Below are 25,455 nucleotides of genomic sequence, written 5' to 3' on the forward strand. Positions count from 1 at the left end.
AAAAACAAAGTCATTGCAGTTGCAATAACTTTACTAAAATCCTGAATGGCAAATCTGCAGAGTCAGGCAGTCATATATTAACCGTTCCTCGGTCTACAGAATAGAAAAAAGAAATAAAAAAAAGAGCGTATTCTATAATAAGGGCAGGTTCTTAGAAGTCAATAAAGAATGAAGAGTAGTCAATAAAATCTACAAGAAATACAATACCTAAATGCTCTGTCTAATAGCCTCAGACAGTCGTATAGTCCATTGTAATGTATCCAGGCAAGGGCGGACATAAACAGCAGAGGGCCCCTGTGCAGGGACAGGATATGAGGCTCTGGCTTTTTCATAGCTGAGCATAGAGTACCCCCCTTTTGTCTATCACAAAATTACAACTGTAAGCCATGAATTACATGGTGAGTCCCTTACATGCCATTTAATAGTCACTATGAAGTTTCATTGAGGGTGACTGTGGGCTCCTTTACCTACTGTGCCCCTGTGTAACTGTATGGCTATGTTCACACAACGTTTTTTAAAATGACGTCCGTTATTTTGAGTCTAAAATAACGGACGTCATTTAGCTGTCTTGCCTCTCCTTAGTGCAATGACTGGTGTTTGCACAATATTCTAGTTTGGGTTACTAATTAGCCTTTGGGTGCGGCTTAATTGAAAAGTCCATTGAATTTAATAGTAAAAACGTAGAAAGAACGGTGACAAAAGGAAAACTGTGTGAACAGCTAATAAAAAACGTCCGCTGTTTGCAAAAGACGTCCGAAAATAATGATTATGTTTATTATTTTGCCGTCTGTGGTAAAAACATCCATTATGCAATACATTGTGTGCATTAGACATCCGTCTTTCCATTGACTTCAATGCATTGCTATCGCAGTCAGTTAAATTGTGGCAAAAACGGACGTTATTTTAAATTACAAAACCAGACACCTTTTCTATATTTTTAACATTGTGTGAACATAGCCTACAGGTGACATCTATGATATGTCTGCCCCTGTACAAAATTACTAAGACTGGATTTATATTGTATTAAACTAGTACATTGCTGGTATATGGCAGAAACCTGACATAAAGGGATGCTGACATTTAACTCAACGATTTCAGCTAGCAGGGGCGTAGCTAGGATTCATGGGGCCCGATAGCAAAAAAAAATGTAAGGGGTCCCCTCCCCTAAGCACAACACAAAGCACTCTGTGTGTGTGTGTGTATATATATATATATATATATATATATATATAAAATATGTATACATTGCACATTTTCCTTTCCTACTTGATTGCTAGCTGAAGAACGAAGGTCAGGGGTTATCAGAGCAGTGAAACAGAGATCTCTGTATTCTGCTTGTTAGCTCTTTTTTGTGTTGCAGCATGTTAGTAAACATTGGGTCACATACCTGCTGCAATACATAAGAGGTTAAGCAAAAGGACACACGCTCTTACCTTCTCCTCCGGGCCCCCCTCCTGCACGGGCCCCATAGAAACTGCCTACCCTGCCTCTTTGGTAGCTACGCCCATGTCAGCTAGTGACTACTTTCTGGCCATTCCCTGCCCATACAGTATACACTTTTTTCTTTCAGTGGGGATACATAGTGAGGTTGAATACACTTTTGAGCCCTGCTAAATAAACATGTATGTGCTGGCAATGGCCCAAACATAGTCATAAGTTGACTAAGATCAGGTACTTAAAGTGAATGGAGCTGTTTCCAGTACACTTATGAGAATTTTTGTATCTTTTTTTTTTTTTTTTTAACAGGTTACTGACATGTACCTGCAATTTTACTGGTATAATGCAATGTGAATCGAACATTAGTCACTTTCTCTGGCTTTTACTTCCTAGATCTAAGGATACATTTAGGATACATACGGAGATCATATGAAGAATTTAATCCCTATTTCCCTGCACCTTTTGCAATAGTGCCACACAGACTTTTTGTAGTGTGACAGATCTGATAGTTGATGTTTTAAAAGGGTCTCTGTTTATAGAAAACCGTACAAACATGCAATTTCTATGGGATTTACATGCAAGCATATTAAAGTGGCATTCTTGTCTATAAATAATAATAATAATAGTTGGTATTATTATTATTATTATTATTATTATTATTATTATTATTATTATTATTATTAGCAATAGTGTTAAAAGGTGGGTGGGTGGGGGGAAAATTTCCTATCCCAGTCCCCTACAGCACCCATTTCAGTATTTTGTTTGTCACTTGGCTGTTTATCCAATCACTGTGTCTCATCTTAGCTAGTGATTGGTTGAACGGGTAGGATGTGCTGAGATATCTTGTCTTTGAAGCAGGAAGAAGCAATCAGCAGCAAGGGGCTAAAGAGGGCTAAAAAGGGAGCTGATGGGGGTAGAGTAGATAAATAACCCCCTTTTTGTAAACCAGCCACAACAACATATATATATATATATATATATATATATATATATATATATATATATATATATATATATTAAATATAATTGTTGTGTAATTCTCCTCTAAATCATGTTTATATTTTGAGAGGGTTACTATGGAAACTTGTGCAATAAAATTATTTACCAATTTAACTGTTCAGTTGCAAAATAGCAAAACACACACACACACACACACACACACACACACACACACACACATATATATATATATATATATCACTGGAAAAATTAATTTGTGTTATAAAATCATCCTTTGTCTTATGAATTGATTGATTCAGTCAAAAATGGAAAATAAGTGGTTCCGTTGGGAAGAGACTGTTGTGAACAAGACAGTATAGTTTATGCTAGCAAGTATGCTATAAAAGTTTACAATGTATAGAACCCTGTATATCAAAACACCATGCAGACCAAGCAAAGATGCCCATTAATCTGGTGAACTATTTTGAGATTTTACTGTCTACTATGTAAATAAAGTTGTTTTTGCTAACCACTAAATAGCTTAATCCAATGTCTTTAATAATACTGCCACAAAACCCTTGGACATATGAGGTATGGAAGTACACAGAGTAATCAATACAGGACAATATGGCCTGGAAGAGGACGCTGGATAGCTGCATATGCTGCCTCAGTGACCCTTACAATTCAGGCTTTAACTTCTTTACTACAGAAGCTTTTACTTCTTTGTGGAATGAACAATGAAAAATTAAAACTTATGAGCATCTCCATACAAAGAATCACATCCAATTGAGTTACAATATGACCCTGTGTTCTGTATGTACATACTACAGGACCAGGTTCACATGGAGAAATTTTGTTAATCTATTTTAGCCATTTAGACGGTTCCATGTCACTATATGTTAATAACTCTGCAATGGAACAGAACTTGCCATCATTTGTTCATGGATAATTTATGAATTTCAACATTTGTACAATACAGATGTGTAATACAGCCTTGTCTTCAGGCCTCATCTATATGGGCACATTGCAGCTCTGTACATCCTCCAAATTGTGCTGTAAACTACTGATTTCTATTTTTTCCTTTGCATGTGTAATGCTATGAATTAAAGGGCTTGGTTTATTATTATTATTATTATTATTATTATTATTATTGTGTATTTATTTCATTTTCTTTTCTCCTTTAAATTAACTGATGACAGGAAGTTACGCAGGTTTGCAAAAGTACTTATCAGCCATTGTGTGTCCAGTAGGAAATATTCTTTTTAGCCTGACACACTGCTCTCTGCTGCCACCTCTGTCCGTGTCAGGAACTGTCCAGAGCAAAAGTTGTTTGCCATGGAGATATGCTACTGCTCTGGACACTTCCTTAATTGCACACAGGTGGCAGAAGAAAGCCCCATATCAGACTGGAAAGAATACAACATTTCTTGCAGGACATACAGCAGACTTGGAAGATTTGAGTTTTTTTCCAATTAAAATAATTTACAAATCTTTATAACTTTATGGCACCAGTAAAAACATTTGAAAAAATCATAGTCCATTTATGGCTCAATCCTCACATGTGGATATTAAAGATATATTCTTAATGGTAAGATAAATGGTGTACCTTGAACAGAACTATATCCTTTTACTCAAATAGTAAACTAAAATGTAAGGCTAATTTACTCTACAATAACTTGTTTTTCATGAGTTTCCTACAATACCCAGTAGAGGTGCTTATAAAAGATCTGTGTGGACTGGCGCTGTGTTCCTCCTAGGTTTGTTAGCGCTAGGATTAATTCAAGGTTGTTTAGGGAATATAAAGTTAAGCAAGTAATTTTCATTTGGAATGGGCTAATGTCATCTAGAAATTAAAAAGGTAATTTTCCACTTACAGATTATACCAATACAGACACTTTTGGTTCAGTAGTTAAATATTAAAGCGGTCAGCCATGTTATTATCGTTTATGTGCCATTTATTTTTAGTTTGTTGCTCTATGGAAATATTTTAATGAATCTGGCAAGAGAATATTCACAATGATATCGAAAATGTAGATAAAATGTAAACTTCAGCACTAAAGAATTTAATCTCATCAGTAACTAGATGAGCTGGGAGTAGGCAGAGCGGAGGGGGCGTCTTTAAATCATCCGTTTGATTGGGAGGAATGTGAATTAAAAAGAATTATTTATGGTAAATATTGTGTCTAACACAGGAAGATCTGATGATTAACCCTTCCATTAGTGGAAGCGTGTGATAGAATAAATAAAGCTGATAACCTTGCATGCAAATCCACAAGCTTTACCATGAATTGCCAAGATTTCACAGTAGGTACGACTAAAGCATATAAAAATCTTCTGCTTCACCTGTACTTGCCCTGGAACCGTAGCAGGTTGCGCAGTAATCCACATGTTATTTTGCTGTGCGTTTCAGATGGTATCGTGTGAGCCCCGCTTTAAGGAAGTCAGATAAATCAGATATTTAACCACTTATTGCTTCTTTCCTTCAGGATTCTATATTGACACTTGAGTCCTAGTTTAGTAACATGTAAAAACAGTTTTGTTCAATAATTTGTAATTTGCATAATAACCATGTGCAATGTACAAAAGTAGGTAGTATATATTGTATAGGTAAGTATCCAACTCTTACCCCTTAGATCAGGGATGGGAAACCTTCAGCCCTCAGCTGTTGCAAACTACAAAGTTTGAAAGTTTGCATGAAAATATGAAGAAAAATCCATGAAAACAAAGAAAAGTAAGTAGCTAAGGTAGAGTCAGAGAGACATATTTACTTGATCCTAAACTAAGCAAAGCTGATTGGCTGTTCATATTACTAGTTATGTGTTCATTTCACAGCTAAACACAAAGAAGGACAGTGGTATTTGGTAATACAATATCTAACTGAACAATTACTTAATTATAAAATTATTATAAAATACATCATTTTTAAGTCCTCTCTCTTATCAGCAAACATTATCATGGCATTATACTGCACTGCTTCATTGGTTTGTCAACAAATGTGAATATTTTTTTATAATTTTTTTGAGCCATCAAAAATGACTACACAACCCCATTAATGGGGTTTCCCGTTATTATAATTTAAAAATATTGTCAAAATGGGAACATTTTCCCATGGGGCAAAAGGGGAATAGGGAAATGGGACTATGCAAGGAAAAAGTGTCAGTGATATTATAATTTGTGAACATGATGTTAGCATTTTAACTCTCTTGAATTCTTAAACTGGTTGAAGTAGAGGAGAGGAAAGTGAAGACTTGCTTATGGGACATTGTCCCAAAATTCCTATATTGTGCCCAGAGAGACCAGAACTTTAGAAATCGCTGCGTAAATCTATACTTCCTAAAAGAAATTTGACTCCAATATATAGAACTGGCCTGTCTTAGCCAAAATTAAATAGAGGGTTTAGAGCTAGTTTTCCAAGAAGCTGCCAAGAGTAGCATGGCTGCAGCTAAGAGTGGTCTCGGGAACACATTGGTTGAGGAAGTATATGAGTCAGATCAGATGAATAAGAGGATCAAGCAACATATCTCAGCAAGTAGTCAACTAGGACCTATCAATTTTACTAAATTTAGATGGTGTGGTGTACCATCTAGCCAGAACTTTGAAAGGCCTTTTTAAAAACGAAAACTTTTTAATTGACGTTAATGGAACACCCTGAAGTCAATGGAGTGACGGATGTCCAATACACACAGTGTATAAAATAACGGACGTTGTTTGTGTGGATGTCAAAATAATGATCATGCCAATTATTTGTGGACATCTTTTTCAAACAGATGTTATTTTTTAGTTGTTCGCACACAGTTCTTTCATTGTCACCGTGCTTTCACCATCTTCACTATTAAATTCAATGGACTTTTCAATTAAAGACACACCCATAGGCCAATTAGTCCACCTGACCTAGAATAATGTACCAACAGCCGTCATTGTAATGACGGGTTGCCAAAACGTGTAGTGACTGATGTCATTTTGAACTCAAAATGACAGGTGTCATTTAAAAAAAAATAATAAACATGAAAGAAAAAATGTCATGTGAACATAGCCCAACGCTGTAAAAGTTTATGTTCTGAATATGATATTTAGTAGTGGAACAACTTAGGGGACTTATGGATCTGCTCCCAACATTTTAGAGGCCTTGTAGAGTCTTCTTCTCAATTAGTGATGTACTGTATTGGGAACACTAGTGGGACCTACACAATATTAGGCAGATGGTTTAAATGTTGAGGCTGAATAGTGTAGACATGAGTGGGCAGCCTACAATTTGAAAACTTTTAGAAATTCTGTATACATGAAAGTGTGACCTGAATAATGCATGCAAATGTCTAGTTTACTTCTGTTCAATGTATCCCACATAACATCACTGTCACAGCCCAACAGAGCTTAGAGGCTGCCAGAGATGCTTGATAAGAAAAATGATGTCTGTATGGCTGATATGCTCAGGAACTGTACAGTTAGGTATTATCGCTGGCCAAAAGGATTTTTTAACTTTCCTAAAAACAATGTTCTTGAAAATAAAGGGGTGACAACAAAAAAGTCTAGATGGCGCAGTGTGAACACTATCCCAAGATTACTGCGTAGGGCTATGTTCACACAACGTTTTTTTTCTTGTCCATTTATAATTTTTAAAATTACATACATCATTTTGAGTCTATAATGACGTCTGTTATTTTGAGGATTGGCCGCCCCTGATGGCTGATGGCTGAAGGCCTGATGGCCTGATGGGTATTGGTACATTATTCTAGTTGGGTTACTAATTGGCTTTTGGGTGTGTCTTTTATTGAAAAGTCCATTAAATTTATTAGTACAAACAATGAACGGATGGTGAAAAAAGAAAAACTGTGTGTAAACAACAAAAAAATAATGTCCACTCTTTACAATAGACATCCCAAAAAATTATTGACATGATCATTATTCTGACATCCGCACAGACAACATCCATTATATTATACATTGTGTGCATTACATTGTGTGCATTGCATTGGAGTCAATTAAATTGCAGCAATAACGGACGTCTTTTTAAATAGAAAAAATGGGCGCCTTTTCTCTTTTTTTTTTTTTTGACGTTGTGTAAACTCCTCCGGTGTATTACAACCAATTTGAGACATTTTCTAGATATTATACATGATGTCATAATCTGATACACACTGATAGTGATATAATTATTAATCTCCTTCCAGGTGTTTTCTGGTTTTGATAAGCTGCTGTCTGAATATGGGCATCCCTCTGGTAGCCTTGTTGGGGGTCTTTCTGGTTGGAGCCTAAACAATGTGTTTGCTGTGGAGAAACAGAACTGTTTTCCCTCTATTGTTTTCATTGTCTCTCATGTCTATAGCTAATAGATCAAGATCCGGAGCAGGTGGCTTCTTTCTATCAGGCTTTATTTACTGTATGCCACATCCAGGGCACACAGTTGAGATATACAAATCTCTTCCTATACACAAATGCAACAATATCCCTATATATCTGCCACTGACTGGTAATACAAATAATAATAATAACAACAACAACAACTGTTTCACCTGAATATTTCTGTATTTAGTAGAACTGTAAACTAAAATATCAATAATGTCAAGACGGCATCCATATCTTAGACTGTCAAACATATGGCAAAAGGACTTTATGGAGACCTATGTGTAAGTCACACAATACATCTTGATTTTTTTTTTTAATTCTTTGCTGTAGACATGGTGTTAATAGAGTCTTTGCTTTATTTCCCATGAAATGATATGTAGAAATGTATCTTAGAGATTATCTTTACAAATACATTACAAATATGTTTCCATAAAATCATAAAACAAAGTGTTTCTAGACAGATTACACAATCATTTTTTTTTTTTAGTTGTATGAACTACTCTCCACTTTTGTTGACATTAATATCAATAGTTCACTGTACGCCCTATCTTAATTCATAGTCATACTGTTCAGATTTTCTTAGTTTGGAGTTTAAGTCATCACCACAATATACTCTCTCTCTCTCTCTCTCTCTTTCTCTCTCTCTCTCTCTCTCTCTCTCTCTCTCTCTCTCTCTATATATATATATATATATATATATATATATATATTTTTTATTTTTTTTATTTTTTTTTTTCTCTCTCTTTTCTTTTCTCATAGTCAAATTGTATATCAATCAGATATCAATTTACACATGATATACACAAGAAGAAGGATGCCAAGATAGTCAAACATGAATGCTATTTGTGCGCATGAGCCTCCATTCCACAGAAGTACTTAAGTCTCCTTGTTGTGGCACAAAGGGTTATCAAGGCTACTTTAGCAAAGATGATCTTGTATGAATTCATCTATGCTGTTTAAACTCTGTTGGGAAAAAAGAGAAAAATAAACCTTGCTCTTCACTGATTACAGGATGTGCCAAGACATATAATAAGATCATTTAACAAGGATTAAAAGACAGTAACTGAAATGAAGATTTCTAGCTTAGTTTCCAGCAAGTCACCTTTGTGTTCGTTTACTTGGAATAAAATTGAAGGCTTGAGCAGCATGCAGAGAAATACACAATGCTGGTTAGTACAACTCCACCATTACCATTTGTCACAGAACCCTACAAGCTCCACAAAACAATTATTCACTCTACGTATTCACTCTCACAGTCAAGGCGGAAAAACAAGACTACTGCCAAACGACCTTCCAAACAGTTCATTTTACATAATTAGGTCATATACAGCTTAACCCCAGCTGTGCCACAGTGGAGGCCTCTAGGGTAACCATAAACTAAAGACAACTGCAAAATACAGCCAACTCTTCTATTTATTGAACAGTAAAAAAAAAAGTGGTACAGATAAATATGACAATGAACAAATATTCCTTGGCACAATAGTGAAATCACCAATAGTGCTTAGCATTGAATACATTCATACAGAACGGTATTGGGCCCTGTAAAATGCTGTGCTCCAGTGAAAGTGGCAATAGCTAAAGCTGATAAATGGTGGATACAAGCAGATTGCTAGATATTGTCCACTCAATGGCTCATGCCATATATTCTATATATAACGTTTAACGAATAAAAATCCAACTATAATAAAATAAGTATATACTAATTTACAGCTATTATTTTATTATTATAAACAAATAATACAATAACAAAAATTAAAAAAATAGCAACGGCAATGATAATAAAAGCAATAACAATAGCACAGTAATAATAATAGTTATTATTACTATTATTATTTTCATATTTTATATTATTCTATATAATATGCATGCAGATTTCAAGCGTCTTTTATGTCATTTAAAGAGATTTAAAGACATGATAATGTTGGCATTAAGCTTGATAAGGATCTCTTCTAGCCATCTGATATGCTTAAAATTAGTTGATGGCAGTTCAGAGGAAAAATCACTCTGCCATCCCTTTCAGGCCTGTCATTTGTCACACTGTACATAACAGAGTTAATGCATTTCCCATCATAAGGTAGATATTTATGCAAAGCATAGAAATGATATTACAGTCTCTGCTCACAGTTGCACAGGCAGAAAACAAGGATAGGAACACAGATGCATTTACTGATCAACCCTTGCACACTGCTAATAGCTATGCTCCAGTGCTATAAGTGTCGACACAATGAGACAGTTTTAGAAACAAGCCCTATACCAAACCTGGCACCAGTCAATATTTTATTTTCCACTGTTACTATAGACATTTTTTAATCTACTAAGGTCAGAGAAAAAAACAGACATTTTGTTGGAGTACAGAATGATGTTTGCTGTAATTTTATTATACATCTGTCTATATTATATTTCCGTCTTCTCCCATCGCTACGGTCTAATCAAGAACATTCTTCACCCAAATGGTGCACAAATGGCCAAATTATACTGCACACGAAAGTTTATATTCAGGTTTTATCTGCTGGTTATAGAGTAGACTATAATTTTTCCCATTAAAGCAGAATGTAGCCCACACTGTATATTTTAAGCTGAAAAATCCCATTAGAATAAATGAATCACCTGTTCAGATGTAACCCTGTGACTTCTACATATGTCTGCCCATAAGATCTAGATATCAGTGACTAAAGTACAAAGGACAAGTGGTGTTAAGCAGTGACAGGACAGCTGTGCTGGGTAAGAATATGACAGCAGACTCTGACAACTCTTTATCAGCTTATGTCCGGCTAATAATGCATCAGTTAGTACAGGAACATGAAAACTATTTGTACAAATGTTAGAAGCACAATCTTTGTGTTTTAGACATTCTGCCAGATAATAAGCCTCCTTTGGATGCATCTGAATTCAGTGAACATTGACAAACTGATCAACACCTGCTCCTGTGCCAACTCTGGACAAAATACAAGACCGCAGCTGTTCCTTCATGCCAGTAGAGTTTTGAGATCTTGTCACTACAACACTTCTTGAGTAGTTTCACTCTATGTAAAACCACCTGGAGCAACAGAACTTGTATTCAAAGGCTTAAAGACAATTATTGCTCGCTCTTTCTTTTTCTTTCTTTCTTTCTTTCTTTCTTTCTTTCTTTCTTTCTTTCTTTCTTTCTTTCTTTCTCCCTCTCTTCTCTCTCCCTACCACCTTCCCCTCTCTCCCTCCTGTCTTTCCCTGTCTCTCTCTTTCTCACTATCTCACTCACTCACTCACTCACTCACTCACTCACTCACTCACTATCTCACTCACTCTCCTTAAGACCACCTCTTTGAGAAGACTATCCCCTTATCAAGATTTAATGTCATAGATTTGCCAGCCATTATGCATTGTTGCCATTTTCTTTCATAAGACCACCACCACTGCCACAGTAAACCACTTTTCAATGTAATTTTGGCTGGTTTTCTCAAAAAGGTTGTATGTAAAAAGAGATTAAAAAGAAGTTGAACAGTTCTATGTTGTATGTATTGTCTTCTCTTTTAATAAAATGATTTAAAATGGAATAAATGAAGACCCCTTGACCCCAACTATTACACATTAATAGTACTGGTCTCCCCACACAGGGCCTACTTAGCCTTGTGATCCTGCGAGCTCTGCACCTCCTATATCATATGTAGTTTTCTGATCTTGAATAGTTTTCATCAACAACGTATCACAGGAATGCCTTTCCTTTACAAAACCCTTTTCCATTACATTGAAAATTTAATTTTATTCTAAGCCCAATGCACCCAATTGTATTATGGATCATTGTTGTACAGAGCCACAATAAGACACCCAATGTCCATACTATTGCTCTGTGTCTCTTAATTTATATGAAGAAAACATTTTTTCCCATAGAATGTGAGTGAGAATCAAATGACATTTAAATAGGTTAAATTGAACCTTTTTTTATAATCCTATATGGGTATTGTAAGGATATGCGATGTATGACAGAAATGACAGTAAACTCAAAACCATTTTTTGTGATATATATATATATATATATATATATATATATATATATTTACCATCCTCTAATCTAGGCCTTGACCAAAAGAATAAGAGTTAAGTGACTACTTTCAACCTTCATTATGTTTAAGTAGAAGTGAATGCGTACCTAATAGGTGGACAAGATAATGAAAAGCAGATAAGGAGAGAAGAAAGGTGGCTCCCGTTTCATTGAAGCACAGCATGGAGCATACAAGTCTATTTGTTTACTGCTAAGAGTATATCAGGAGGGTGCAGAAGCGGCGCCTTTGAAGAAATCAGTGTTCAATGTATGTAGGGCACATCAAAGGAAAGTTTGTGCACATTAATAACAACGTATTATTGAAGTACTAGCTTTTGTAATAAGACTGATTTGTCTAGAGAAAACAAAATAATAGAAATATTCTTATTTTTATATCGGTAAAGAAAATCTGGATCTGAAATATTTTTCTGTGAAGGCTATCTCATTAGAAATCTAATATAAACATTATAAACTGACTTCGCTTAGACGTATCCAAAATCAAAGAGGATCATTCTTGGTGCACACCTCTATTTCTTTTCATAATGTCACCCTGTGAAGAGTGTCTTCTGTTCATACCTGTCCAGTCTTGGGGGGTTACATGTTTTGCTCCTTCTGTGTTAATGGCTGATTGCTTATAATGATGATTATTCCTTTATTTATGTAGCGCCAACTTGTTCGCAAATACAGTACCTGTTCCCATTGAGCTCGCAATCTAAATTCTAAATTCAGCTATCTATATGTTTTGGAGTGTAGGAGGACAATCAAGTAAAACATACAAACTTTTTGGAGAAATATAAGCTTTTTCAGGGGAATTTTTCAATAATTTTTTTATGTAGACTTTGGTTTAAAACTGTAACATTTTTTTTAGCAACTGCTTATTTGCTATATGCAAACATTTGGCAGCATTGCACAAAAAGTGACAACGTACAGTATGGCCATGTTCCCACATCGCATTTAAGCCAGTGTTTCTGTCAGAATTTCTGTCAATATTTGTTGCCAAAATCAGAAATGGAACAGAAAAAAACTATAATGAAAGACGTCCACAGTTAGGCTATGCTCACACTTCAGGAACTTATCGGGCAAATGCGGCCATCTCGTAATATAGATGGACACTAATAACGATTGTGTACATAATGAGACGGCTGCCTTTGTCTAATAAGTTCCCAAAGTGGGAACATAGCCTTTCTATGTTTTCAACCCACTCCTGTTTTTTATTTTGGGGGGGGGGGAAAAACTCATACGCATCTTGAATGGATTTGCCCCAGTACTCCAGAGGACAAGCCTGTATGCCTGTGCACTCAACTAGATGAGCAGCACCTTACATAAATAACATAATGTGTTGGTCCTTTCTATGTATCTTTTAAAAGAGGTCCAAATGTTCAGTTCAGACTGAAGAAGATCAGGCTGACCACACAATAGCTGATATTATGCTGTGGGCTTATAGGGTGGTTTCACACTTGTCTTTTTGATGCAGTTTTTGAAGCCATTGGCAGAAGTGGATGATAAAGACATGGATCAAATCTACACCTCTTCTCTTTTAATTCACTCCTAGACCTGGCTTTAAGAACTGCACCAATGGCGAGAAAGCTGCGTCTATTAAGCTACTCTGCAACAATCTTTTTTGTGGCATTATGTTGACTTAAAAAACACCTACAAAAAAACTGCAGCATGTTTTATTAGATTGCATGGGTTTTTTCTGACTTTTTGTTGTTACTGCCATTACAAATCATATATAGCAAATCATGGATCATGCAATTTAAATATTTTGCTTTTAACATTTGTAGTAGCAAAAATACCACAACAATGCAACTAACAGACATTTACACAGGGGTTTGTAGACAGGAAAACAATGAAAGTCTATGCAAGACTAACACCAAAAACTCCAATATAGATAATGTTACATTTGAAAAAGACACCACTGATCAAAAAAATGCTCCTCAAAATAGCATTATTTGCAGGGCATTTACAGCAAACAACAGTCTGCAGAATTTTTCTGCAAAAAATAAAATCTGGACTAAAATCCACAAAAATCATGACGGTCTCCCCAAAAATGCTGTGTATTAAAACTCTATAGCGTTTGGCAACATAAAGCTCATTCGGCTATTAGTTGTCAGGTTCGAAGTGTAATTTCTCTATGTTAAATAATTGTTCTGCACAGATCACATTTGAAGGATATTAAACTTATATGCAGCAGACCGAGCATTTCCATTTTACTAGTATTTTACCTAGCATTATGCATTATCCTCTAATAACTCAACATGATTATATTGACCTAACATTGAATATACTGCAACTTTTTGTTGCACACTAACCACACAGAGGAAAAGCGGAACCATCTTTAACCATGTACTGTAAAAAATCTATTCTAATTTGAGAATTGCTCTGGATATACTAAGTTGTAATCACAGTGCTAATGCAAAGGGAAGGAGCAATGTTTTCAAATAGCTGTTTTAGCAACATTTAAATTTTGATGGCGTGTTTACTTGGCCATAAATTCTTAAATGGAAACGTAATGATAATTTATCAAGTTTATTTGCCGGATATTTTCTATACTACAGTATATACGTTATACATATTACATTACATTACTACATTACTATACTGTTTTATATATATACATATATACATATCTTTTTAGTCATACAGGCTACTTAGAGTTTCAGTAAAAAGTGGACCCTTCAATATTTACAGTATGTACATCCTTTGTTTAGGGATGCAATAAAGAATTATACAAGGAAAGAGAAACAGAAGACACCAAAGAACCTCTGTTCTTCAGCTCTCGCTCTCTGGAACTCATTACCTGGATCTATGAGAGAGATGTCATCCTTGGACACACTTGTAACAAGACTCAGAACGCACCTGCTCAGTTTGGCATATGAGGGCAAATAACACACTCGCACTCTACACAGGACATTATAACAAATTGATCAGTTTACTCCCGGACTGCGTTTTGAGTCCCTTGTGAGAAAAGCACATTACAAATGTTTGTTGTTGTTGTAGTTTTTCCTGAGCTGGTATTTGGCACTTAACTCATCACAGCAAAGATTCTGCCCAGGAAAATTACACTTTATAGTTATTTTAAATGTTATTGAGCTGCACATGTATTGACTGCTTTGCTTTCACAGACAAACCAATAGGTCTTGGGAAACACATCAATGCTTTTCAGCAACAGGAAAACTAGAATGATGTACACAAGGCTAAATGAGCACCAGGACAAGATAAGAAATTATCGATATGTGTCTTATATGGCATGTGTTAAAATGACATCAGCGCAACCATAATAAGACGATGTCTAGGGCGATCAATGTTGTTCTACACATTTTGGTTTTAGTATTATAGTACTATAGCCTTGGTCAAGCTGCAACTCTTATCAACAAGTGACCAAGAAGACAAAATTTTAGAGTATGCCATATATGACACCAAGGACAATATGATTTGTATAATAACCATAAGGCTATGTTCACACACCATTTTTGAGAAAAAGGACCAAAAACCAACTAAAACGCAAACACAACTTGAAAACTTGGTGAACAGAGAAACATCTAAAAATAAGGTTGACAACAAGGCTTAAACACAGTGTGTGAACATAGCTTAAAGGAGACACCGCCATTTAAAAACAACCAGTCATTATTGACAATTATGTCATACACTATGCCATATAAGAGCGAAAAGTCTGACTTACTAGTTGATACCAGTGTCTTTTCAAGTCTACTATATAATCCAATAAAGAGGCTGTAGTGATGTTACATCTGCTATGTAAACTAGTATTGTTCACATAGACTGCAATGAGATTGTTAATGAAGGGGCAGAGATGAGGAGATGATAATGCGTTAGTATGGCATCAGGTGTATAATAGTTTAACCTACTTCTATCTGAGGTACATCTAATGTGCGGCACAAGAGACTGCCCAGTGAGGGGTGCAGTATCTCTATTGTGAATACCTATACACAGGGAACAGCAGAAAGTATAGCCAGTTGACTCAAACTGTTCAATAAATGCCTGTTCTTTTGAAATCTAGAACAGACTCTTATATCCAGCTGTGCAGAATACACGTTTGAAGTGGAGATAATTAAACACTCCTCTTTTTTAGTGTAGGTTGGGAAAAGGAAGCTTCACTGGGTTTTTAAGAGGGAATTCAGATTTATCTAATCCTACTGTTGCATGACCTGGCTTTATTGAAACATTTAAAATAAAGTGAGTAGCATGCAATTTTAGGAGTCAGTATCTCTGTCTCAAGGGAAATATGGAATAAATTGACTTAACGTAACTCCTCAAACAACTAGAGATGTAGCAGAGTTGAATTTGTTATTGAACTAATTATTACAAGTACTTTAAAAACCCAGTTTAACTTGCAGTCCTATACAAACTACATAACGCATCATGCTATCACAAAGAACAAACTGAATCCTACTAAGCCACTCATATATAGTCATAGTCATGCACTGAAATATTTATAGGCCTTATCATTTACAGTTGAACAGCAGTAAAAATTTTTTTATATATATATATATATATATATATATATATATATATATATATATGATCATACACGTACAATGTGCTCTTTCCATGGTCTACCAGAGTTGTATCTTTGCATTAAAAGTCTAATTTAAATAACAATCGACTTTAGAATTAGACATAAATAGTTATCATGAAAATTCAGCATCCTAAGAATGACATCCAAGAGCCAATTCTTTAACTTTTTCACCTTTCTTGAAAACAGGGCCAAGAAAGCTCACAAAAGCCTGGATAGATTTATGAGATTCGCATCTATTCAGGGCTTCTCGCCTCCAAGAATAATGTCTTGTTCACACTGTGCTAAGGTTTCTCTTTAAAGACAGTCAATGTGTCTGTCTATTCCATTTCCCTCTCTAAGAGGGGCAATCCTACTGCTGCATAGTTCTGACAGTTCTGCTTCACTAGCTGTTGAATATGCAGTTATACAGTTTTTTTTTTAATAGGCATTTATTTAGGGTAAAACAAAAATCTAATACATTATGTATATCACTTTGCATATAAAGAAATGGATTACTTCATTGTAATTAATATATATATATATATATATATATATATATATATATATTCTCTAATCCAAACCAATCTGTTCCAAAAGGTTCCCTTACCACTTAAAGGCTTAAGTTCCCAATGCATTTACAGAATTGTGTTAATAGAGTAACACTATACAACATATAAGTCATCCTGCAAAGCAAGCATTTGATAAGATAAATGATAAAACCAGCAGTTTATATATATTCAAAAAGAGGACAGAAGAAAAGTTAGATATAGGCATACCACAGAAAAGTCGCAGAGCACCTGCCAGCTTTGTCTCTTCTGCTATTGCTGTGCTTTCGAATCAGGAATAAAGGAAGAAGACGAGAAGGATGGTTCAGGCAAACTACAGAGATACTCAGGGGGTACTGAAACGAGATGCTCAGGAGGGAAAAAAAAACATAGGTGATGTGCTGCCAAGCATATGTGAAAGGAAAACGCCACTTAACTCTTTCACAGTTGGAGAGGTAGCTTGGGTAAAAAAGAGGGCAGCAACACAGGGCAGCAAAATTGTTATTATTGTTATTATTATGTCTTTTTTTATATCCTAGTCTTGTCAGATTTTTACCAGCTAGAAAATAAATCAGTGTATCTGTCAATGAAAGGAGGTTGGATAATATTACTTATAGTTTTTAGATTCATATTGGACTATACAAGAATAAATAAATGTTACAATATAATGATAAAAGTATTATAGTCAGCCTCCATTTACATAATATAATACATAATATAATAAATGACATACGGTTTCTGTAAAAAAAAAAATAGAATATATATATATATATATATATATATATATATATATATATATTTTTTTTTTTTTTTTTTTTAAGGACATTAAATTAATATTAAGTTAAAAAAAACTCCATATTTTCCAATAACAATAATAAATAATAGTTCCATTTGCAAATCAAAAATAAAATATTTCTAAACGCTTTATTAACACGTTTCATGCCAATAATCTTCTAAATAATTTTCTAATATACCCATAACTTTGAATATTATCAAAGCCTAAATTTGGCATAACATTTTGGGAAAGCGTGAGCATAAAAATTGAGGTTGTGTTAGGAAAAAAAATACAAATAATTTACTGGTTGTTAAATGACTAATACAATAGCGCGGTACACTGAATAGAAAACCGATGGAGACATTATAATTGTCATTTGATTGTATGGGTCTGGGAATGTATAATATATTAACGCCGGCGCTTTAATGGTGTACAAAATTACATTATGACGCCTTCATAATGGCCTATGGAATCCTACACTAGCTGCATTACATACAGTATGTGGAATGATATAGTCACCCATTTCATGAACACAATGGAACTCAATCTACTTAAAGTAGAAGACATTATGTTGTAGCCTTGAAGGTAAAAAAATGGTCATAATAGGAATATAATAACTAATGCATACATAGTGAAGGAAAGAAAGTTTAATGGATATTTCTCTAGATAGATAAAGAGAGATGATATGAATATAGGCTGTAGATAGATAGATAGAAAGATAGATAATATATATATAAATAATGGATAGATAGATAGATAGATAGATAGATAGATAGATAGATAGATAGATAGATAGATAGATAGCTATTATATTGACAGACAGACATATACAGAGTGATATATTTTCACCTCTGTAGGTGGGCTATAGGAAGCAGTAAGATGCCCATTGGTCTGAGTAACATGTTGGTGTGTCTTAGAGTCATCTGTTTGCTTTCTAGAAGAGGCTTTTAAAGATTAAACCAGACACTTTCCACTTTTATATAGTGGCAGGGAGAACATAAGAACTTAGATAACCCTATGTAATTTCCTAGTATAAAATTAACAAAAAAAGTTATACAATATTTACAGTAAACACATATAAGGCTGTCTGTTGTTCACATGCTGATAAAGGCTTATAAAGAGAACCATATAGGAACCAATAATAACCATGTATTACTGTAGAAGATCAAATGGCCATAATTTAATAGCACAAATGAAGCCCAGGCAGCCTGCTGGCACTAGCTGGTCCTTTTTTTAATTGAAATGTTGGTATTTTATGGAATTGTGGTGTTAGATGTCATTCAGCACTTATGAACAAAAGAACAGTCTGTGTGCTATTCATATGTTACAACAGATGCCTCCAAGAAGCAATGAAAGGCTATGGGCTAGCTCCTTCTCTTCTACACAGTCACACAAATATACACACTGGCATACACACATGTCCACAAATACACTTACAGGCTTTAGAGGCTTGAAAGACAGTATGCATTCACATGTGTTATATTAATGTATATGCTACCCAAGCTGTAACAGCATAGACTCTTTTATTACAGTGTTGCTTGAGAAGCATTGGCGGCAAATGATATTACTTCTTTCTGGAAAAAGACACTAAAAGAAAACTATATTTCATGTCGGACAGTGACTTATTGAAATAAAAAATGAAAGAGCAAAATGGCATTTAATTGTTCTTATATAAAGGGCAACCCAAGAGGGAGATGGCATTCTACTCCAGAACATGATGAGCCGAGCTCTAGTCAAAAACTCTTGGTAAGCTTTATTGGTGGCTGTGTGCATTTGTAGCAAAGAAATACAATGGGAGTCATGCTAACAAAATGTAGAGATGCGATTTATCAAATCTTTTAACTTTTATTCTGTTTTATTGCAAATAGGAGGAAAGAGCTCAACTTTGTACCTCAGCCAAAGCTATGCATTGACCCTCAAGTATGATTAATGGAGTCACCCATTTGCATTAAAGATGTATTTTTTCTGGGGGTATAAAAAAAGCCTGTCTTACAATGTAATTCTAGATAAAACAACTGGCCCAAAATATCTCTTCGGTGTCAACTCAAACGTGATGTCTAATTTACAGAAATAGTAGAGCCGTGTCTGTAGTTTGGCACTAGGGATAGTGGTCCCAAGGGTGACCCTATACCTAGATATCCCTTCAGTGGTGTAATAAACTGTCATTGATGTTTTTATACAGAGATTAAGGAGCTATAAACCTTCAGTATCCTTTTAACATAACTCAGTGTTGCACTGCTACAACAATAGAAAAAAATGGCGAATGGGAATTTTAGCTCTGCTATATCTATGAGCAAACAACATTGTCCTCTATGGGCACACTATAGTCACACTATAGTCACACTAAGTACTGTAGCTTCAGAGTCGTAAACTAATTGGAGGACGAGAGTAATATTAATAGACATGGGCTATATGGATACAGACTTGGGCAATAAACGCTTCACACCTTTATATACATTATAATGTGAATGAAAATACATGAAGTATGTGAGTAACGCTCCAGTCAAGCACTGCATACTGTATATGTGGGCTATAACCATTCAATGCATTAGCATACACTAAAAATTCACCTATTACAATGTAATTCTAGATGAAGAATTCCCTTTGCATAACAGTTTACCACCAGGTAGAAAACTCTCTTTTTAAAAAAGTCTCTATTTATAAAAAATACATCTGCTCTCCGACCTAATAAGATGAAAAGTAAGATTAGAGAAATGAATGACTTTCTTAACAGTATTAAATTGCCTATGCATACTGGATTTGGAGAATAGCAGCACATTAATGCCTATTGCTAGGGGGTGGGAGGTTTTATATATTCATACAGTTACCAGCTCTCTGACAGTGCTTCATATGTAATATAACAGCCGCCTTACAGCAAAACACTTTCATGAGACAGAGAAAAGGAACTTCACATCAAGACGGCATTACAATAGTTTTTATCCCGAGAAAACAGGCAAGATCAGACTTTTGATATTCCATACAGTATATAGGCTACAGCTAACCTTTATCCACAGAAGGGTTTCTATTCAGGAGTATATAGCTACTGTATTTATGTATAACTACTACTTTTTGCTACTCGTACCTAGAGCCATCAGTAATGGAGTGCTGCCCAATGAGGGAGTGCACTTCCAAGGGTTGCAAACAATAAAGCAGGAGATGAAAGCGCCATCTTGCCAGACCTTTATACCGACTGGTGGCTAGCAGTGCCCATAGAAGCATCTTCTGCAACTTTCTACGAATGACTTGAAATATCACCACATCTGGTGCGATTTGCACCAGAATGAATTTTAAATGCAGCTAGGTCACAGGGAAAGATTTCCTAGTAATACTTATGACTACATTTGGCTTCCCTCTTAAAAAGGTTCAGGCTATAATCATCAATAATGTATCTATACACTTTCAGAGGAAAAAAAAAAAAGAGCCTTCCAATTCTACGGCTACCTTCCATGTGTGACAAATCAAGGCCTCCTATAAATGCAATTAGAGTCTGGAGTTTCCACACACACAGGCTGAGAAGCCATAACACTTATTTCCAAACAAATGGTGTTTTCAAGATTGAGAAATATTGCTATCAATCACAAAGCGAGTTAATTCTCTATAATAAGGCAGGTTTGGATGCAGGCTGATCCATTGTGGAATGCTTGTATCTAAAATTGATTACAAAGGCACTGGAAATGTATGCAGCCCTCCAAACCACTTCTCTGCTCTGATGCATTAATCTCAATTGTAAAGAGAGCTTCATAATGCCTCCTATGAAATAATGGGAAATAAATCAGACTTTATAAGGTGCATCAATTAATCAATGTTTTCTCAGAACCTCGCTAATATGTTTTACATAGGGTCCTCTTTAAAGGGCCCCGCTGCCTATTGTGTCAATGGAAACAAGCAAGCAATACAACTTGCGTAACTTGTGAACACTTTCTGTTTTTTTTTCAGTGACATTTTCATGTTATATTATGGCATATAACAAGATTAAAGTTACTAATAGATCAGCATCAAAGTATAAGTGTGTCTATTAATAAAGGTAGAGGTGTTTTGCACTATATAATACATAATAGGATTATTATTATTTTCTGTACTGTAGACGTACATTGGGGTGACTAAAGACGAAACAGTTACTTTATGTTGTCAGGATAGAGACACATTTTACCTAATAAGCACTATAATAAAGAAAAAAGTCATGTTTTTTAGTTTCTATAAGCAAGCGGCCATGTGTAATAGCCGCCTTGTCATTTTGTGATAACAGAATTAAACTCTCTCTGAACTCTCTACAGAGGTATCTGTTCTAAAACCACTGCTGTACATATAGTATATCAAGTCTTTTGGAGAAAACAAAAAGACTGAGTTCCCACAGAATAATGTGTGACAGAGCTGTATTTTCTTCTCCTTTAGAAATGAATATGTTTTATTATGACTTACAATGTGAGCTTGACTCTTGTTCTCTGTATGATACCTCCTAAGTTATTACGATGAAATATAATTACTGTAGCTCAGTGGGGCTTAGCAGAAGTACTAGCCTCAACTGGCTAAATGGATTATACATGTTAGGCAAAGTTTCTCTTTCCCGATGAGAGAGGTAGAACATGACAATGAAACACAATTGCTACTCAAAAATATAAAACGCTTTCCCACTATGTGCATATATATATATATATATATATATATATATATATATATATATATATATACGCATGATATATCATAGTCATGTAGACTAGAGACTATACAAAGCATTGATACAAATACATAGCTAGATCATAATCTATTAATGCAGGACCAGATTGAGGACATTTTAATGCAATATATGTAAAGAAGAAAAAAAACTAATTGTGATATTATATATAATGATGAATGATCCGACAGTGTAGCCAAGAAAAGGAACTGTTACAATACTTAAAGCTGTGGTTTTTTTTTTATTTTTTTTATTAGCATTTAGAAAATTTGTAGCCATAGTGCAAAGATGTAACAGAGACAACATCTTGCACTTTCACACACTAGGTAGCAAAGCACCACTCAGCTTTGCTGAAAACTTCTCAACTGTGATTGGTTATTACGACACACGAAGGATTATAGAGCGTACAAGAGATTTAAAAAAAAAAATAAGAAATACGGGAAGTTTTTGGCATTACCATTAAATTCTGGCCTCTAAAATACTAAAAAAGATCATATAAAGAGTACATCCTTGTCAGTAACCCTTTATGGGAACTGCCTCTGTTGTATGGCTGTGGCATTCAGCTACACTACTGAAGCCTGACAACATAGAAAGTTATCCAGACTTTCTTAGGAGTTCAGAATTACAAGAGAACACACCAAGTACAAATAGAAGCATATTCCCATGCCAAGAATAAAAGACCACCCACTGAATTCTTTCACTGCTTCCAAATCTCTAGCATATGCTTCATGCACAAGTCAGGACAGACACCCAGCTTTACAAAGATTCTGCTCTAGAGATTACAATGGTCACTTGCACTGGTCACTAATGCTACTCCAAATGTAAGGGAGCCAAAGAAATGCTTTAAGGTCAAGTGCTAGGAGGAAGAAAGCCGGGCAGCAGATTTAGATATATTATGTGTGAAAAGGGCCTAGTGTGACCTTTGAGGGAGATAGGCAAACTAATGAAAGTTTTTTTTTTTATCTCAAGCCTCACTATTAGGGTGTATAGCTGGGACCTTTTAAGAAGCACAGAAGACACAGTAGACCTCAGAGCATGGCTAAGCCTAGATCAAGTGCTAAGTGGTGCAGTATTACATATAATAATACACAGAGGCGTGCTGATTGTTGTCATGCACATGTGACCTGCCTAATGGTATGGCGGTATACGTCCCACTTGTAATAAAGCTGACAGGTTAAGTCTGGTTATATTAACACTGCGTGCGCTCCCTACAGATTGATTTGTTCCCTTGTTCCGGAACAAAAACAAGTAAGACTTCCCTCTCCCACACCAATCATCCTACTAGTGCTGTGTTGACAAAATACACTAGTTCTTTCTAAATCAGCGCTGTTTTACTGCAATTAACAGAAATCAAGCAGCGATGTCAGGGCTGCTTTCACAATAAAATCCCCCTTTGTCCTACATAGAAGGAAATGAACTTTCTGGCAAGAAAGCAGCAGCTGTGGTGATATTGACACATCTCTTCCCAGCAGGGTTAAGGTCGGGATGATCACATGCTGACATCCACTCCTTGCAGTCTCTTATTGACTAGAAAGCCAGTTAACAGCTAGGTTAACCTCTTCTTGGCTGACACATACACAAAACCTAGCTATATTTGTATTAAATGTGGACTTATAGCATCAATGCTTAGTGCACTTTCCTTTTCTTTCATTTAAGTTGGTGCTAGAGATGGTAGAATCAGTTTGCCAGGTTCAAGACATGTAGCAGATTGGGCTGATTTGGGTTTTGGAAAATGACTGTTGAAAATGAATCCATTCTTTCCAGTACTGTAAATGTAATAGAGGATGTTGTGTTATACCGCTGTACACCTGTAAACCTTTGGTATACGTGTCTCCAAATCATAACTGGGACTGACATCCACAGTTTTGTTTATAAGATGTGTTATGAAAAACTCAATAAAACATGTTTTATTCACTTAGATACAGTATAGATGGGGATGTGCTAAAAGTTTCATACAGTATAGAAGAGAAATGATTTGCTAGAAATGACATGTCCTATAGAAGAACATTTGTGAAGATTGGTCACTCACTTGAGTTAAGCTCCATGTGCTATACTGTGTACTGAGTTAGTTCAGCAGGTTGTTAGGTACCCTTTCCAGAGTTGTAGGAAGCTGTAACCAACATGGAGAGGCTACAGGTTTCTACTGTCTTGTAATAATTCCCAAACATACAGATCACTCTCCACTCTTTTCATTAAGAGTCTCTGGTCATTTGGCATCATTTTTGCCCTTTGGTTTGGAAATGTCAAAAAGATCAATGGCACCATCTGTCCCTACAATGCAGACTACTCCTGAACTTACAGAAGGATGGAGGAAGTATCTGACAGCAGAGATACTGTATCCCATCATCAGAGTAAACATCCACTGACAGTCACAGTACTATCAAGAGATGATGACACTCTGCATGTGTTACAATGTAACTAAAATGTCAACAATGTTGACTCCTGAAAGTAAATCTGCCACTTACCTTCTCCTGTCCTAGCTGTTCTGTCATTGGAGATCCAAACATCATGCAAGTTTTTCGATGCTGATTGGAAGATCAATACAAACAGGGGAATGAATCGAAGGGGTGCAACTTGTGCTCAGTTCCAGCAGCCACCTATCCTGTAGCAGTTATGCCAGCAGCTGGTCCATATTTCTTTTTTGGTCCAGTATGGGAGTTAATTCTTCAAGCCTGGAAACGCACACCCCCCCCCTTCTACAGACCCATCTCCTCTAGGTCATATGGCGAGCTGAGAGAGCGATGGAACAGTACGGCTGAGAGTAGTTGTCCAGGCTGGGAGCAGCTCCAGCAGCCACTGCCAGGCATACACGTGAAGCAGCTGCTGTTTCTGCTTCTACCCAGCAGCCTACCATGCTCCTCCCCAGCACAGAGCAAGGGGGGAGCCCAGCATCCTCTAAACACTGCAACCAGCAGCCTGCATATTTATAATCTTCCTCGGCTGCTCAGCAGGAATGCTAGTTTTATACGTCCTTATGAAAGAGGGAGGAAATATGTCTGCATATATATATCTTAAGAAAAGCCAGGCTGATTTTATTTGTGCTGCTGTTTGCAGGATTTCCCCATGGTTTGCCTATCCCTTCCTCACTCCCCCTGTCTGCGTCTGCTAATGCAAAGTACCAATGCTCCCATGCTGTGTCCAATCAGTGCATCTACTACTAGTGCAATGATTTAGGGGTCATCCATGAATAACACTTCATGCTGATGAATG

The 25,455-nt window shown here is 35.7% G+C and overlaps 1 protein-coding gene across 5 annotated transcripts in view; it reads right to left on the reverse strand.

The window, feature by feature from the left end:
* The window catches only part of TENM3 (teneurin transmembrane protein 3), a 1,065,662-nt gene that overhangs the window by 918,074 nt on the left and 122,133 nt on the right, over positions 1–25,455 (reverse strand). For 4 of the 5 annotated variants that reach the window (XM_069977778.1, XM_069977779.1, XM_069977774.1 and 1 more), the window contains exon 1: positions 24,711–25,034. The exons of the other annotated variant lie outside the window; for it this stretch is intronic. The gene's annotated coding sequence lies outside the window, so the exon portion shown is untranslated. Of the gene's footprint in view, positions 1–24,710; positions 25,035–25,455 lie in introns of those variants that run through there. 5 annotated transcript variants of the gene reach the window in all.

Source organism: Dendropsophus ebraccatus, chromosome 7 (assembly GCF_027789765.1).
Source record: "Dendropsophus ebraccatus isolate aDenEbr1 chromosome 7, aDenEbr1.pat, whole genome shotgun sequence".
NCBI lineage: Eukaryota > Metazoa > Chordata > Amphibia > Anura > Hylidae > Dendropsophus > Dendropsophus ebraccatus.